The 15,306-nt window shown below is 51.6% G+C and overlaps 1 protein-coding gene across 4 annotated transcripts in view; it reads left to right on the top strand.

The window, feature by feature from the left end:
- Window positions 1–744: 744 nt before the first annotated feature.
- Window positions 745–15,306, top strand: part of HTR4 (5-hydroxytryptamine receptor 4) — a 142,016-nt gene continuing 127,454 nt past the window's right edge. For 2 of the 4 annotated variants that reach the window (XM_056348807.1, XM_056348806.1), the window contains exon 1: window positions 745–924. The gene's annotated coding sequence lies outside the window, so the exon portion shown is untranslated. The remainder of the gene's footprint in view (window positions 925–15,306) is intronic. The other 2 variants (XM_056348809.1, XM_056348808.1) reach the window with 2 other exon arrangements.

Genomic DNA, 15,306 nt, shown 5'->3' with positions numbered 1-15,306 from the left:
ACCACACATCCAGATGTGTAAGGTGAGCGCACCTGAAGGCGGAGCTGCTCAGATCCTGCTTTTACGCTCAGTCGCATATTGCAATAGGTATTTTAAAAATTCAGATGATGAGCCAGTTGTGGCATCCACCTCTGCGAGGCTGAGGTTCGTTAAGGGTCACAGGGTCAGATTTGCAGCTGCGAAAGCTCTAATAACGCCGAAGGAACTGGGCTGATGGTGCAAGTGAAAAACGCACTTGCAGTGTGGCTCCACTTCCCTTCTGCTGTTTCGGCACGCAACCACCCCCCCACCCCCCCCCCACCCCCCCCCCCCCGAGGCTGGCGTTACAAGCCGAAAGAGAGGGAAGCATCAGGACATCTGTGCCGGGATCAGGGCAGGTTTGCCCTCCCCAAAGCGCTCAGACAACTTGGGGAGCAGGTGTCGGGGAGCTGCGGGAAGCGACGGAGGGATGAGGCTGCCGGGGGGGCGGGCAGAGCCACCCCCAACCCCCCCGGGCAGGGCAGAGGCGCAGCCCCCCGGCCTGGCCCGGGCGCGTCGCGGCGGGACGGACCCAACTTTTCTCGGTGCGGGCTGAGAAGGGGGCGCCGAGCGGTCCCCCCGCCACCCCCCCTGCCAGCCCCCAAGCCAGCCCCCCGGCAGCCCGCTGCCCCCGGGCGGGGCGGGACGGAGGCGGGCGCTCCCCGCGGTCGCGGAGCGGCAGGGCGGGGGCAGCGGTGCCGCCGCGCCTCGGCAGGCAGCGCCGCAGCCCCGCGGGCGGCGGGCGGAGAGCGCGGCCCCCCCCGCCCCGCCCCGCGCCGCACGGCACCGCTCCGCACCGCACCGCACCGAGAGCGGCCCGGGCGGCCCCGTCCTGCCCCGCCGCCGCGATGAGGAGGCGCGCCCGGGCAGCCGCGCCGTGCGCCGCGGGGCTCCGGCACGGCAACGGTAAGGCGGCCCCGGCGGGGCGGGGGGCGGCGCGCACCTGGCCCGGCCGGGCGGTTCGGCGGAGCGGGGGCTCCGGCGGCGGCGCGGTCCCGGGCGGTCCCGCAGCGCAGCCCCCCGCGCCTCGGCGGGCGGTGCTGGGAGCCGCGGGCCGCGCTGCTGCCCCGGGCTGCGCGGAGCGGACCCCGCTGCCCCGGTGTGGCGGCTGCGCTGCCGTCCCCGCTCGTTCGGCGCCGTCGGTAGCGCTGCGGGGCGGGACGTGCCTGGGCCGGTGGCGGGCGGTGCGGAGCCGGCACCCCGGCGTGCCGTGCCCGGCCGTGGGGGCTGCGGGGCCGCGGCCGTGCGGGTCCCCGCGAAGGGGCGGCGGAGGTGGGGGGGGGGGGGGGGGGGGTTGGAAACGCTGCACAGGCGCCGGCTGAGTGCGATGTGATTGTACTGCTGGTGTTTGCTGCCAGCCTGCCGGTGTCGGTGCCGCTGCGCCTGTTTAGCTGGCGGGATTCAGCAACCGGCTGGAATTACCAGCAACCCGCTGAAATTACCAGTAACGACCCGCCGGAGGGGCAAGAAACATCCTTGCGGCTGGGACAGAGCAGGAGCCCGGTGCACAGAGAAAGTTCCCAGGCAGAGAGGCTCGTCGGGCTCGGCAGGGTGGGAAACTTCGCTGCAGGAAGGTGTTTTCCAGGAACGGAGCTATGGGGGTTCAGCCAGCTCCCTGCTCCGACTGGCGTGGCCCGGGGTCCCTAGTGCAAGGCTTTCCCAGTCACATCCAGCCGAGGTGCCCGTGCGCCGTGTCCGTCCCCAGCTCGTGTGGCTGAGGGTTTCCGTGATGCTGAGCGCCCGCCTCGCTCAGACTTACTCCGAAGCCGAGGAAAGTTAGCGGGAGCCCGGCTCACGTCCGAGTGCTTTGGTGCGGGGCCAGTCTGTGGGTCTGACGCCAGGAGAGACAGAGCTGTGTCTGTGAGTGAAAGCCTGGTGTCATTTCCTCACCCCCCCGAGGCAGCTTTCCTAGCTCCAAAACAAACCTCCCCCAAGGAAACTTCATAGAAGGGTGAGTAATTAAAATATTACACAGCTGCAAGTTTCTGCGGCTTCAGGGCGGTGAGGAAGGCGCTAGGTACTGGTTTGCCAGCTTTAAGCTCCCAGGCAGCAGTGGTGGTTGGCTTGGACCATGCTTTGAAGTGTGTGATGTCATTATGACTTAATTTCTTTTTAAAAATAAAATACTTTCCTTTTAATGGGAATATTTCCCTGTGCTTCTCGAAGGAGAATTATTTTCTCTGTCGTGTGTTATGGCAGTTGACTATTTTTGATTGGGATAGCAAAGGCAAGGTAGGGGGTTTTAGGAGATTGCTTGGATTTTGTTATTGTAGTGGCGGACGGTGGATAGCCCGGCTGAGGCAGGTCTCCGGGAAAAGCAGCTCGGGATTTGCAGCACTCTGTGCCCTGCCGCTTCTTTGGGGAAGACCAATGCTCGGGAGCCGCCGGTGCACCCATCCTTACTCTCAGGCGGTGGGGACCCGGGGGCCTGGCTTGGCTTCCCACGGTGTTCCCACCGGGAGGGGGATCTCCTGTGATGTGCAAGGAGCAGCAGCAGCCTTCCCCTCCTCTGAAAAGATCTTCACTGCTCCTTTTCTGCTCTCCCAGCCTGACCTTGGCACCGTCAATGCTGTCCAGTAATGCCGTTGAAAAACAAACAAAGAGTGAACCTGTGTGTTTGCTTAAATAATAAGCACTTACACACTAAGGTATGTTTATCTTATTTCCTTAAACAGTCCCCTACTGGGGATAGACATAAATAGTTTCATTTCCCCAGGACTTTATAAACACTGATTTAAAAGTGAGAGGAGCGAGTGCACTGACTGCGCTTGCTGGCTCATTAAAGCCCTCTAGGAAGTCTCCAAATCGTACATGCAGCTCCCCTGCACCAACTGTGTTCCTGTGAGTGCCATCAGTGGTTGTCCCCCACCTCCTCCTCCCCATCCTCCCACCTCCTTCTTCCTCCCTGTCCTCTGGAGCCAGCTGGCACGCCTCGAGTTTTCCACGTTTGCTCCCCTTTTCCAAGTAGTCCCAGCTCCAGGAAATCTGAGGCAGGACAAAGAGCAAGGTACTCCTCCAGGTAAGAGTGCCTGCCAGCGTGGGTCTAAGTCCTTTGGGTGAGAACTGTCTGGACCTGGTGGAAGGGGCTGCCAGATGAATGCAAGGGAGATAGAGCTTGACGTGGGACAGAGGACTCAGCAGCCTGTGGTGACAGGGGTGCTGAAGAGGAGGAGGTGGGAATTCCCTACCTCTCCTTTGAGGACACCTCAGGTCTCTCCTGCTTTCCACACTCCTCGGCTCCTGGGCTGGAGACAGCAGGAGGCAGTGCCTGGGGGTGTGTGGAGGACAAGGGGGAATCCAGATCCTGGTGCTGTGGTGCACTGGGATGGAGGAAGGAGCTGAGCACCTCGAGATGAGGACCATGGTGTCCTCCGTGGGGACTGGCCATGCCGCCTACTATCTCCCACGCTGCAGGAGCAGCAAGTGAAAGGTATGGAGCATATGCCAAGAAGGTGTGAGGAGGCAACATACTGCCTTGCAAATCCAACTGTCACACTGCACAGTATGGAAATATTTGTGGGTTTGTGTTTGAAACCAAGGCTGTCATTTGAGTGAAAAGCAGTGGAGTGCCATCCCTCCAACACTTGCTGGTGTACAGAAGCGGAGAAGCGCCGTAGGATTGCTCCATGCTTGGGTTGGTTCGTAGATGCAGATGTCGTGTAAATGGAAGTAATCTCAGTAATTTCATTGAGGAGCCACACTGATTTAAGCTGCCTGGGGATCTAGCACAAGGACTGCAGTGCACGTTGGTATAAATACTGAGCATTCTGCAGCTAAACATCTGGGGTGACAGTGTGCCAAGTCGATAGAGCCTCCTGTGTCAGGGCATGATGATCGCTAAGCTCCTCATGGGAAGACTACTAATTAATTATCCTCTTATGGCTTCCCTAGCCCATCTGCTGAAAAAGACGATGAGTGCCAAGTTAGAGACCGTCCTCTGTCCTAATGTTGTCATTCCTGTGCTTCATCCTGCAGGTAGTGTCTCAAAAAAATTTCCAGGTCTAAGAGCAATACACCAAACTAAATGGTATAGGCATCTCTTTGGAAACCCAGTTGATTGCTCTAGGAAACTGAACGCTGACTACAAGGATGCTGAGGAGCTGAGGGACCCATTCTGCCTGCCCTGCGCTGACTCCCAAAATTTTCAACCTACTTGGCAACTTCTACCTTCTACCTTCAGGCCTGCACTTGCCCTCAGCTCTCTGGTCATCTCATTCCTCCTCTGCTCTGATGTAGGAAAAAAACCTGTGTGGCATCATTTGTCACCATGCATGAATTACATCTAGGATGGGAAAGCAGGGCAATTCCTTCAGGTCTCCAGAGGACTGAACACCAGCATATTTTCTGCTCCTGCTTGCTGCCCGCGTGTAGGAAGTCCTAGGAAAGGTAAAATACACAATTAGCTTAGAGCCAGCTGCAGCTGTGAGGTTGCTGCCATGTGGGCACAAGCACCTGTCGGTATTTAGCTGGGCGGGCTGCGTTCAGTTGTGAGGATCTTTGTTGTGGTGCAGTTTATGGGGAAGAGGGGTGAAGTGCTTCATGGGTTTCACATTTCATCTCTGTGCACTTCTGTTTTCTGGGGTTCCCTGTTCTCCCTGGTGCATCTTGTCCTGGGGCTGTCTTTTTTTTCTGAAAAAGTTGGTGCTTGTCAGCATGATCTAACCTTCGCCTCAGCTGGTGCAGAGGGTGGATTACCTCCCACAGAAGCCTTAATGTGTGGGGTCAGGAGATGGGAGAGGGATGAGACACATGCTCCTTCTCTCAGCTAACACGAAACTTAAACCAGTATTTTCAAAGCATCTGACTTTAATCTGGTCTTGTGGTGTAATTCCATTAGACTTATTTTTATTAGAATAAATAATCTAATTTGGGCCTCTGCTCAACCCTAATGTATTCGAGTGGCTGCAGACACGTGGGTAACAGTGAGACGCAGCCAGCAATGCATGGCGGAAAGCAAATTACTCTGTAAGAAGACAAATTGAACTTTGACAATTTTATGTGATTAGGGGAACAAGAGAAAATAGCTGGAAGTGAACTCGTCCAGTGGTTCGTGCGCTGGTGGGGATGGGTGGTGGGGTGGCAGCTGCTCTTGAGGGCGAGAGTCATCCCTTGAGCACAAGGCACAGTGGTGCCAGGGTGCGGTGACAGCCCACCCGAGTCCTTTCTCCACACTGCACTGGGAAGATAATGGTGACAAGCCACTCGCTGACCTCCTGCCCTGGTGCTGCTGGGGTGTTTTTCCTGTGTCCTGATGCAGACAGGAGGGTTTGCTTATTCACGGGTGACCTGGGTTTTACAGAGCCATGGCTTGGTTTTGTCTAGTGCAGCAGGGGTTGGATCTGGACCTAGAACCGGAGAGCATTTTCTTCTGTGTTCTCCCCTTTGCTCCCAAGATCCCTGGTCTGTATTTCACAGAGCCGAGGCATGAGTTCAGTGCCTTGCCTTCAGTGTATGTCATCCCCACCTACTCTACCCTGCCCTCATCTCCTCTGTCTGTAAAGGTACTCACACTCACAGTATTGTTTCAAGTCAGTGAGCTCTGCGTAGGCTCAACACCTCCAAAAATCAGGCCTGCGTGGTCCCACTCACACACGCACCCCTTCCTGGCTGCATCCCCACGCGCCCTCTGCCTCCCTCCCTCTGCCTCGGCATGTGCCTTCCCATCTCTGGCTGGGTGAGAGTCAGGTTTGGCCGCACACCCGAGCCGAGGTGGCGTTGGTGGCTGCTGCTCAGCATCTGCGTTAGGGTGGCACAGCTCACAGGCACACGCACCAGAGCTGCTGTTGGCTGGGGCAGAGCAGCAGGGTCAGGGCTGCGTCCCAGCTTGGAGCACGTGGAGCAAAGGGCTGGCGTGGGGTGACGGCAGGGCATTTGCTCAGCCATCTGCTCAGGCTCCGCTTGCTCGGAATCATGTTGTTGTGATGGTTGTTGTTTGCTTTGACTTTTTTCCCCCCTTTTTGGTTTGAAATGGCACAGATAAGTTCTGCCCTTATTATAGCTCCCATGGAGACAGATTTGATGCTGTACGTTGAAGCGGGGTGAGGCACAGTCAGCTCTTGCCTGGGCTAGCAGTTCCCCCTGTTCATTTGCACAGCATCTCTCCCAGCAGGAACCCAGGCTGAGGGTGCTTCGCAGGTTCTGTGTCTTCAGGAACAAAATGCTAAACCATGTCCTTCTGTCTTATTCTTTGTGCATGGGACACAGCAGGAGTGTCTGACTCTTGCTGCCATTGGGCTCTGGCACCCCTGTGGACACCTACGCTGTGTCTAGTCCCGCCTGAAGGTTTCCACCTTTATGCTTGAAAGTCCTTGAAATGAGTAAGCTTCGACAGTATCCCTTTCAGCATCTGAGCAGCCACTCTCATAGCCTCCGTGGAAAGCTCACAATACTATTTTCAGATGCAGGAGGGTTGATTTGGACTGATGGAGGGCAACAAATGAATCCATCTATTTTATGGTGTACTGTGGCTGCTTTAACATTAGGAAGGTCACAGATGCCACCATTAAAGCCTTTCTCAGAGATATCTCTGAGAAGACTTGAAGGATGCAGATGAACGTTTCGATCCAACAAATGAACTCTTCCGTGCCTGAGTCCTTGCTCATCAGGCCGAAAGGTGTCCTGACTCTTGTGGGGTACCTCAGCTGAACAAGAATGTGTACGACTGGGCCCTTGTAGTGAAGTGATTGGCAAGGTGAGATCCAGGCTGGTTTCATATGGACCAGAAAAATTGGAGGAGAATGTTTGTGGCAGTCTTCTGAAGTGCTGGTCACTTCTGTGGTGTGCCATGGCTGCTCTGCTTTAACGTTACTGAAGTCAAGGCTGCGTGAGAGGACTTGAAGGATGCAGCTGATTTTAGATGAGTCAAAGCACTGGCATGTGCTTCCTTTTTATGGGTCCTCCATGGGATGTTACAAAAAGCTGTTTTCCCTAACAGGAAAAACTACTGAGCAAAATTCTTATCGTTCAGCAGAGAAGGGAAAAAGGAAATAAAATAAAACCTCCAAACCAGTCAACATTGTACCCAGAAAAATAAAGGAAGGTAATAGCAATGAATATAAATTAGAAGTTAGAACATGCAGGTGTCTGATAAGGGAGGCTAAAGGAATCATTGAAATAGTAATGATCAGGAGGGTTAAAGATGAAAAGAAAGCATCTTCCAATAACATTAGGAGTCAACAGAATGCTATATCCAGCATAGCTCCTTTGCTGGGTTCAAATGGGAGAGTCGTAACAGGAAAAGAGTGTGTTAAACTCCAGTATAGGGGTTATTCTCCAGATCACCCTTCTCCCTGGCAAGAAGTACCACGTGCTGTTGCTGTCACCAGACGTCCAGAGAAAAAGTATTGGCCAGGTAGTCAAGGAACATAAATTATCATTATAATAATACCTTGGTCTTAACCTAGTGCATTTTTTACTCTGTACACTTTACTGAAGACAGGAATGCTGTTATTTTATTTTTTTAGAAAGGCTGTTGAGAGAAAAGGGGACTTCTCTAAACCAGTGTGGGTGATTGGCAGCAGGACCAGGTACAGCCCCCTGTCCTGCAGTGCCGCGGCTGCTTGCCTGTGGTGTGACCGTGTCCGTGGTGCAGGTGATGTACCCTACGTCACTGCACTGATTTATGCCAGCAAAAGGGGGCTTATCCATGGAAAAACAGGTTCCCAAGTTGAAAATCTTGCCCACCCTGAAGCTGACAGTAATATTATCACTAAGTGAATCTGTGGATTTTTAAAGCCGGAAAAGGACTTCTCTGGTTGTCTTGTTCGCTCTCGTACCTACAAAAGAAAGACACAAACAAAAGAAAAAACATAGCGAAGGAAATGTCTTCCTGATTAATTCCAAAATATCAGATGGGGAATAATAAAAAAGAAGGAAACCGGTTGTTTTCTTTAATAATAATAGAAGACAAAAAAACCAACCCAACCCCAAACCCTGTTTAAATCCTCACTTGACTGTGAGAATTTCCAAACAGCCCATTTAGCAGCATCTGGAAGGACAGAATGAAAGGAAATGATTTCAGACAGTGCTTTGACCCCATCTTTGCCTTCTTGGGGCAAACTCCAGGCTGTTCCTGGGAGTTTTGCTCTGTGAGAAGACACATGGTCTTCTACTGGCTTGTGCAGTGCCAGGTGGAGCACATACGGGGAGAGAAGGGAGCAAGGGCTCGCTGCTGGAGAGCAGAGCTGGCGTGCTGCATTGTGCCTCGCCGCATGAACACGGCTGTTAATTAGTAGGGCACCTTGGGAAGTGAGGTCCTATTTAATGCGCAGAAGATTAATAGGGACCCGTGGGAATAAAGGTTCCTTATCGCCTTCTACAGCTGCCTGAAAGGAGGTTGTAGGCAGGTGGGGGTCGGTCTCTTCTCCCAGGGGAAAAGCAATAGAGTGAGAGGAAACAGCCTCAAGTTGCACCGGGGGAGGTTTAGATTGGGTATTAGGAAACGTTTCCTCACTGAGAGGGTGGTCAAGCACTGGGACAGGCTGCCCAGGGAGGTGGTGGAATCACCATCCCTGGAGATATTTAAAAGACATGTAGATGTGTCACTTAGGGACGTGGTTTAGTGGTGGGCCTGACAGTGCTGGGTTAACGGTTGGACTTGGTGATCTTAAAGGTCTTTGCCAACCTCAATGATTCTGCGATTCTCTGATTCTAAGAACAAAAGGGGATGCTGGCACTGCGACATCCCCAGGGGTGGGCAGGGTGCTGGAGGCTGTGTGCGTGCGGAGGAGCGGTGTTTCTGATGTGGTGAGCTCCCAGAGAGGAGCCAGCCTTCAGAGCCACCCTCCTGGGTGGTGATGCCGTCGTCCCTGCCAGCTGGGCAGCTCCTTTCCTTCACTGCCTTCCCTGTCCCCAGTGCGCTTTGTGCCACTGGTCACGAGGGGCTGAGCTGGCTTTTAAACCAAATTTAGTACAAGTGTCCATATGCAAAGTGTTAGAAACCAAAAGGTCCTGACAGACGATTAAAGAAAAACCTGTCTGTGCTGAGTGGATTCCAGGACTTACTCTGAAGCCAGTGTTTTCTGGGATGAACCCAGGAGAGTTAACTCATTGCCATGGCGATGGTGTCCACTGGAGACATTACCTGCTTGATGTCTTAGGAGGATATCACAGGTTTGTCCTGACTAACCTTAGGCAAATAACTGGTATCCGGCTAGTGCCAGTGAGAATAGAACTTTGATGCTTCAGCTTCTGGCTTGAAATGTGGCAGGAAGAGCACAGCAGCTCCCCAGCAGCGGTGGAAATGCCCACACTGACAGCCAGCAAGGGTGGAGCTGCCAGGTCCACCTCGCAGCATCGTGTAATGCCGTAAAACCCCACGGTGTGCATGGGAAACAAGTTTTTCTGGGCAAAAAAATAAATCGGTAAATACTCTGATGTGCACAGCCTTCATGCCTGGAGGGGCAGAAGAGGGAGTAAGTCAGAGATGGAGTGGGGCAGGTGACTGAATATTTGGGGCTTGTAGTGTCCTTATTTTTGGGAGAATTCTAGGAAAATAAATACTTTCTAGAAAAAGAAAAGCGTTGTTTGTTTTTTTTTTTTTTTTGAGAAGGGAAAATATGGTCAGCACACTGTGGGACACTTGTAAGGTACAAGAAACTCTTCTGGGCTGTGTTTGCTTGTGATGTGCGGTGCTATGGGTCACCCCTCTGCCCTCCCTTTGAGGAGGGTGGGTAAGATTTTGGTGAAAATAAAACAGAACCTACGGCAGAGGGACCCGCTGTGCAAGCATTTAAGATCCACTTGAAGCCTGTTGCTGCTGGTTAAAGGCAAAGTTCCCTTTCCCTACTCCTCTTTTCCTTCATCAGTGTTCCATTCTGGAGTTATCCATGTTCTTGGATCTGACTTTCAGGTCATGTTGCACATGGACTTACTCTCAGAGACACAGGCAATTCAGCATCTGCAGCTTTGGAAATCTTTCAGTAGTAGCCAGGCTAAATAATCCACCCTCTCTTTTACCATAGGGGCATACCAGAGAAGTGCCAAGTGGGCATCTTGTTGCTCGTATGAGTTTAAGAGCCTTGCCTGTCAGGAGGAAATCACAGGAGCTGATTAAAAACTGATTTTTAATTATGCTTTTTATGAGTGCATGATTTTTTGTGCACTCTGTTTGGCTGCGTTATCTTATTGATCGGATCACTTGTATTACATATAACTCGTGAAAGGAAACAACCAGTCCTATCTGCACTTCTGTTTACATTTAATAAAATGGAGCAAGTGTTGCTTGCACAACGATGATTAAAAAATAATCAGGGGAGTAAGAAATCAGAGGAAGAAGGCAATTTTGTTTCTTCTGCCCGTTCAGTTCAGGATTTCCCTGATCCATTGAGTAACCATTAGCACTGAAGGAAGTAACTGCTGAAAGAGAGGAGCGAGAGTGGCTTTTTGTGAGACACCGCGGCGTGTGAGCCTTGTGGATGACAGTCTGTCGTGAAGTCAGGGCTCGGTGAGTGCAAATATCTTCGAAGACCTATGTACAAGGTAAATTACTAGCTCATAGAAGAAAAGCATGTCAGGCAGCCAGCACTGAGCATTGGCTCTCTCCTTTCTTGTCCCCACCTCTCTCCTTTCTTGTACCCATTGGCATCACAGAGCCTTGATACTAAATTCCCCTTAATACTTGCAGCTATCCCTTAAATTAGGGGCAGCGTGTTGTGCTGTGGAGGTAACCAAGCGAAGCAATTTACCCAGGGCAGCCAAGGATACCGAGGGCGCAGCAGAGACTCCAGTTCTGCCTTTCCATAACTAAAGCTAGCTATTGACCCCTGAGACTCTCCCGTGTCCATAGCTGTGATTGTCCTCAGTCTTCCATGGCCCTTCCCTGGGCAGCTGCCAGAACACCCTTCCTAAATGCTGGGCATACACCCGGCCAGTTTCTATTTACATCCTTCTTTGTACATATTAAAGCGCTCCATCGGGGAATATCTCCTTCTTTTGTGGCTTCCTAGAGCATCAGCTCTTGTCCATGGGTCTATGATGGGTATGAGATTGTCAGTTCAGTTTTAGGTCAGGCACTACAGGGACAGCAGAAGGAGGGACGTGAGATATGGTCACTGGGGATTTTTGCAATTCAATGCAACACGCATCTTGCATGTGATGCTTTTGGGGTCATAACCTTGTGCTTTCCTGAGGTGTCTATTTTTGATTTATAGAGGCATGTTAGAAACTCTGAATTGGGATTTGGGTTGGTTTTGCCTGGAATTGTTGATTGCTTCTTCAACAGTGACTTTAAAGTTTTTTATTCTGAAATTATTGCAGTAGGGGGCCTGCAGTGATGTTTTATATTACAATGCAACGACAATGGGATGCCAATAAACTGCCATTAAATTCACCTTAGTGTCATTGTTTGATGTATTAAAGCTGATTGGTAAACATACATTACATGAAAAAAATCTGACTGCGCTTCCAGTGAATCATTTGGGAGACATCATAGGGCATTAGGGCTCTATTAGGGTCTAGCTTCCTCAAATTAGCTATTTTTTTAAAAAAGAAGGATTTAGGGCAGGGGCTTTTTTCAGTGTAAGAGCTGAAATCGTGAAGGAAGAACTGTCAAAAAATAGGAAGACTTGACTAAATGTGTTTGCATTCGAAATGGGTTAGTGCTAGCTGGCAGCTCGATTCCTGAAGTCGAACTGAACTGCAAAATGTGTTAGTCCAACCTGCCCTACTTGGGTGGAGAAGGAAAGGTGAGAACGCTTGAGCACCTTTTTCACCTCTTCCCTTTCTGCTAAGTGAAGATTTCCCTTTTCCTTGAGCTACCAGCTGTGGTTCCATTACGTTTCCCTGCGAGGGCTCAGTCGTGACCCAGGCCCGTGCTGCTGGGGATGCCGCCCACCATCCCTTTGAGCAGGCGATGCTGCTCGAGCCTCCCAGTGAGGAGGGTGGTGGGTGCTGGATAAACAGGTCTCTGGCAGAACAAGGAACAGCAGCTCATGCCATCCTCTTGTTCATCGACCACCACGGTCTGGAGCAGGGCTTTTCTCATTGTATTTTAAATGAGTCGTTGTTCAGGCAAAACTCTTGGAAAGGAGGCGATGCTGGTTCCCACCTCCCACTGGTCTATGAACCAGGAAGAAGAAATGTGTAGATGGAGCTGCTGCCAGGCGAGAAGACAGCAGTGCTAGGGAGCTCTCAGGGCTGGAGCAGGGGGACCGAGGTGATGGGGTGTGGGAGCTGCTCAATTGGTGGGAGCAAAGCTTGTGTCCTTTCTTGTGAGTCCAGAGAGGTGTTTGAGAGTGTGTATTTAGTCAGGGAGGGTTTCGAGATGGACTTGGTGCCACTGCTGCTGCTATCCCGTGTATGCAGGGGGGTGGTAGCTGCCTCTCAGCTGCTTCTCATCATGAGTTCTCACTTACCCCCTCTGGCAGGTGCACCCACGTGCGTGGTGACCCGCATGCCTGGGGTTAGGACCCCAGGGTTTACTTTGCTCAGCCAGGACATTGTCCTTGTTTTGCTTTCAAGCTGACAAGGTCTCAGGGATGAAAAAGGCACTTGAGCTGCCTTTAAGAGGGGAAAGGATCTTGGGCTAAGGAGGTAAGTCAGGGATAGCTCCGGTGTGCTCCCAGGTATCATTCATACTTTGCCAGAATGATGGACATCACAATAACTAGGAAAGGTGGTAAAGGAAATAACTCTGAAAGCAAATACTGGCAGAGAAATGCCGGTGAAAGATCAAATGCTGCACCTTGGTGCCAGGAGATGGATATTCTATTAATACTAAAAAAGATTAGATAGAAGCAAGAGTGTTGCATGGGGTTTTTCATCTGGGCTATTATTCTTCAAGATAGTAAATGAAGGAAAATACTATTTGGCAAATAAATGGGATTTCAGCTCTTACACCAGCCCTCAGGCAGCGCCTTGAGATTTTGCCAGAAGACCCAGCTCAGGAAGGTTTCAGCCTGGTTTATAAACTGCAGTGTTGATGAACAAATCTCGTGTCTGCAGGTCTGGTCAGGGATGGATTCTTACTGCAGTCTAAGCAGAAGACTAGGTAGGTAGGGCAAGAGTTGGACTTAACTGTGGTGTAACAGAAATTTGTTCTGAATTGAAAAAGATTTGGTTACTTCTACCCAGGGAAACCCAACTAATTCCATTTTCGGGTATCGCTTGGGAATCACATTTTCCTGTCTTTAAAACATAATCTTTGGTAAACATTGTGGAAACTAATAGATGGACCGCCCTATGAAGTGGTCAGTCCCAAACCCCAGCTTTCCAAGGCTTTGTCATTTTATCATTCACTTTCACCATGTGCAACAGTTTGCCTCAGGCCTGTATTTAACACCAGCTATTTACAGCCGTCTCCACAGATTTTGCCTTGCTGTGATAATGCTGTTGCACAGGACTGACTGCTTGATCTCCTCTCCCCCAGCCCTTCTGCTCACACCAGCCTCACTCCTCGGTGTCTGTGCTTTGTGCGCTCACATCTGTTACTGCGAAGGAAGCCGCTAGTAACGGTAGTACGCAGCTATGACTATAGTAATAGTGGGTGTCCCAGCGGCACCGTCAGTCCCTCACAAAGGCGGATTTATGGCACTGCAGACATGGGTCTGGATTGCTCTGGGTCTCCCTTTGCTAGTTCTTCCTGGGCTGACATGCTGAAGGCAGAAGGTGAAGGAGCTCTCGTTTGCTGGGGCTTTCTGGAACAAGCGAGGGCATTGCTGAGTAGTTCTAGGAAAAAACAAAAATTAAAAGGTGGGAAGGAGGTTGTGCACAGCATGTGCTGCATACAGATGGGCAGAAAGCTCTGAAACCTCCTGGAGGGGTGGGTAAGTGCTGGGACATAGTGTGTGTGTGTGGGGGATCCTCAGCATGGTCTGTGAAGGAGAAGCTGTTCCTCTTGAACACGCAGAAGCTTTCTTAGCATCTCACACATTTCCTGAATTATCTCAGGGAAAATGTCCTGGTCAAAAGAGGGTTTCTGAACACATTTTTTGCCTAGCAGTGCTGAAAGCATTGTGAGGTGGACAGGGACAGTATGGCCTGAAGGGTGTTGCCAACTTTAGCTTCCCGGCTCAGGGGTTTGAACAAGGCTGTTAGCTTTGTCTTCAAGGAAGAGTCTTCAGCTTTTCTTTAACCCCATTTGGGGGAAGAGCTTTGAATTCCAGAACAGGCTTTAGGGTTGTCTTCTCCAAAGGACAGCGCTGGGGACCCAGCTGGCATCTTGGATGATTCTAGGTTCCTCCCATTTGCAGAGCGTGTCAGGGTGCATGTGCAGTAACCGCTGAGCCAAGCCTGCAAGCCAGGGGTGGTGAAATGTGCTGGGTGAGGGATGGAACAGGCTTTGAAAGCTGATTTACATTTCACGTTACTTTGTAGTTCTTGGGTAAATCAGATAACTGCATGGTTTGCATTGGATGTAGCATAGCCTCAGACCTTCCCCTGTCATCCACCTACACTCAGTGGCCCCCTGGGGAGGATTTTGGAGCCCTTGCCTTGGTGGGTGGGTGGGGGGTGGGGGGTGGGTGGGGGGTGAGGAGGCACAGTCCACATACTCCCGTCTTGCTTTGCTATTCCCTGCGTTGTGCTGCACTGCCAGAGCCAGCTCCGCACCCGGATCCCCTTGGCCAGGCAGAAGGGCAAGGGGAAGGCTTGGGGCCGAGGAAGGGTTGCCATGTGCCAAGCGTTCCTGCTGCATGGCACTTGGAAGATAAGGGCTGTGGGCTGCGAGCGCACTCCGTTGTTTATTATTAGAAGAACAGTAACGGTGGCAGCAGATTGACTGCTGCTGTTTGGCTCATCTGTGTTTATCTGCATCCCGAGAACTCCCTGCCTTCTACTCTCGGCATCGCTGCCTGACAGATGAGCTGTGAGGTATTCTGGGATGTTTGGCTCTGCAGTGTTTCCCAGTCAGTTCCTCTCTCTTCCACTGCCACATCCCTCTTCTTTAACAAACATCTGATCCTTCGCCATTCTTTGCATCCCTGGACATTTATTATTACAGCTTTTGTTTATTTAAAAAGAAACACACAAGAAAATTTGCAACGAGAGCCCAGATCAAGGCTCCAAAAATAGGGAACCCAAGAGAGACTGAAAGCTCTAATCTTGGCACACAAAAACATTTTTAGGTGATTAAGACTTAAAAGAGCCCAGCTAAAAGCAGCAACAGCACGAAAAGCAGTGCAAAGACATCTGCGAAGAAAAATGGCAAACACAGCACACACTGATTATCATCCTTCACTGAAGTTCAAACCCCAGGCAACAACAGTGTCAGGCACGGGACGCCGCGCAGCACAGCCAGCGCTGCATCTCGAGCAGCCAGCGCAGCGGGACGGTGTGGGCGCACCTTCCCAG

The sequence above is a fragment of the Falco biarmicus genome, chromosome 8, assembly GCF_023638135.1.
Source record: "Falco biarmicus isolate bFalBia1 chromosome 8, bFalBia1.pri, whole genome shotgun sequence".
NCBI lineage: Eukaryota > Metazoa > Chordata > Aves > Falconiformes > Falconidae > Falco > Falco biarmicus.
The sequence above is the reverse complement of the archived record's forward strand: the minus strand, read 5'-3'. Positions and strand labels throughout refer to the sequence as shown.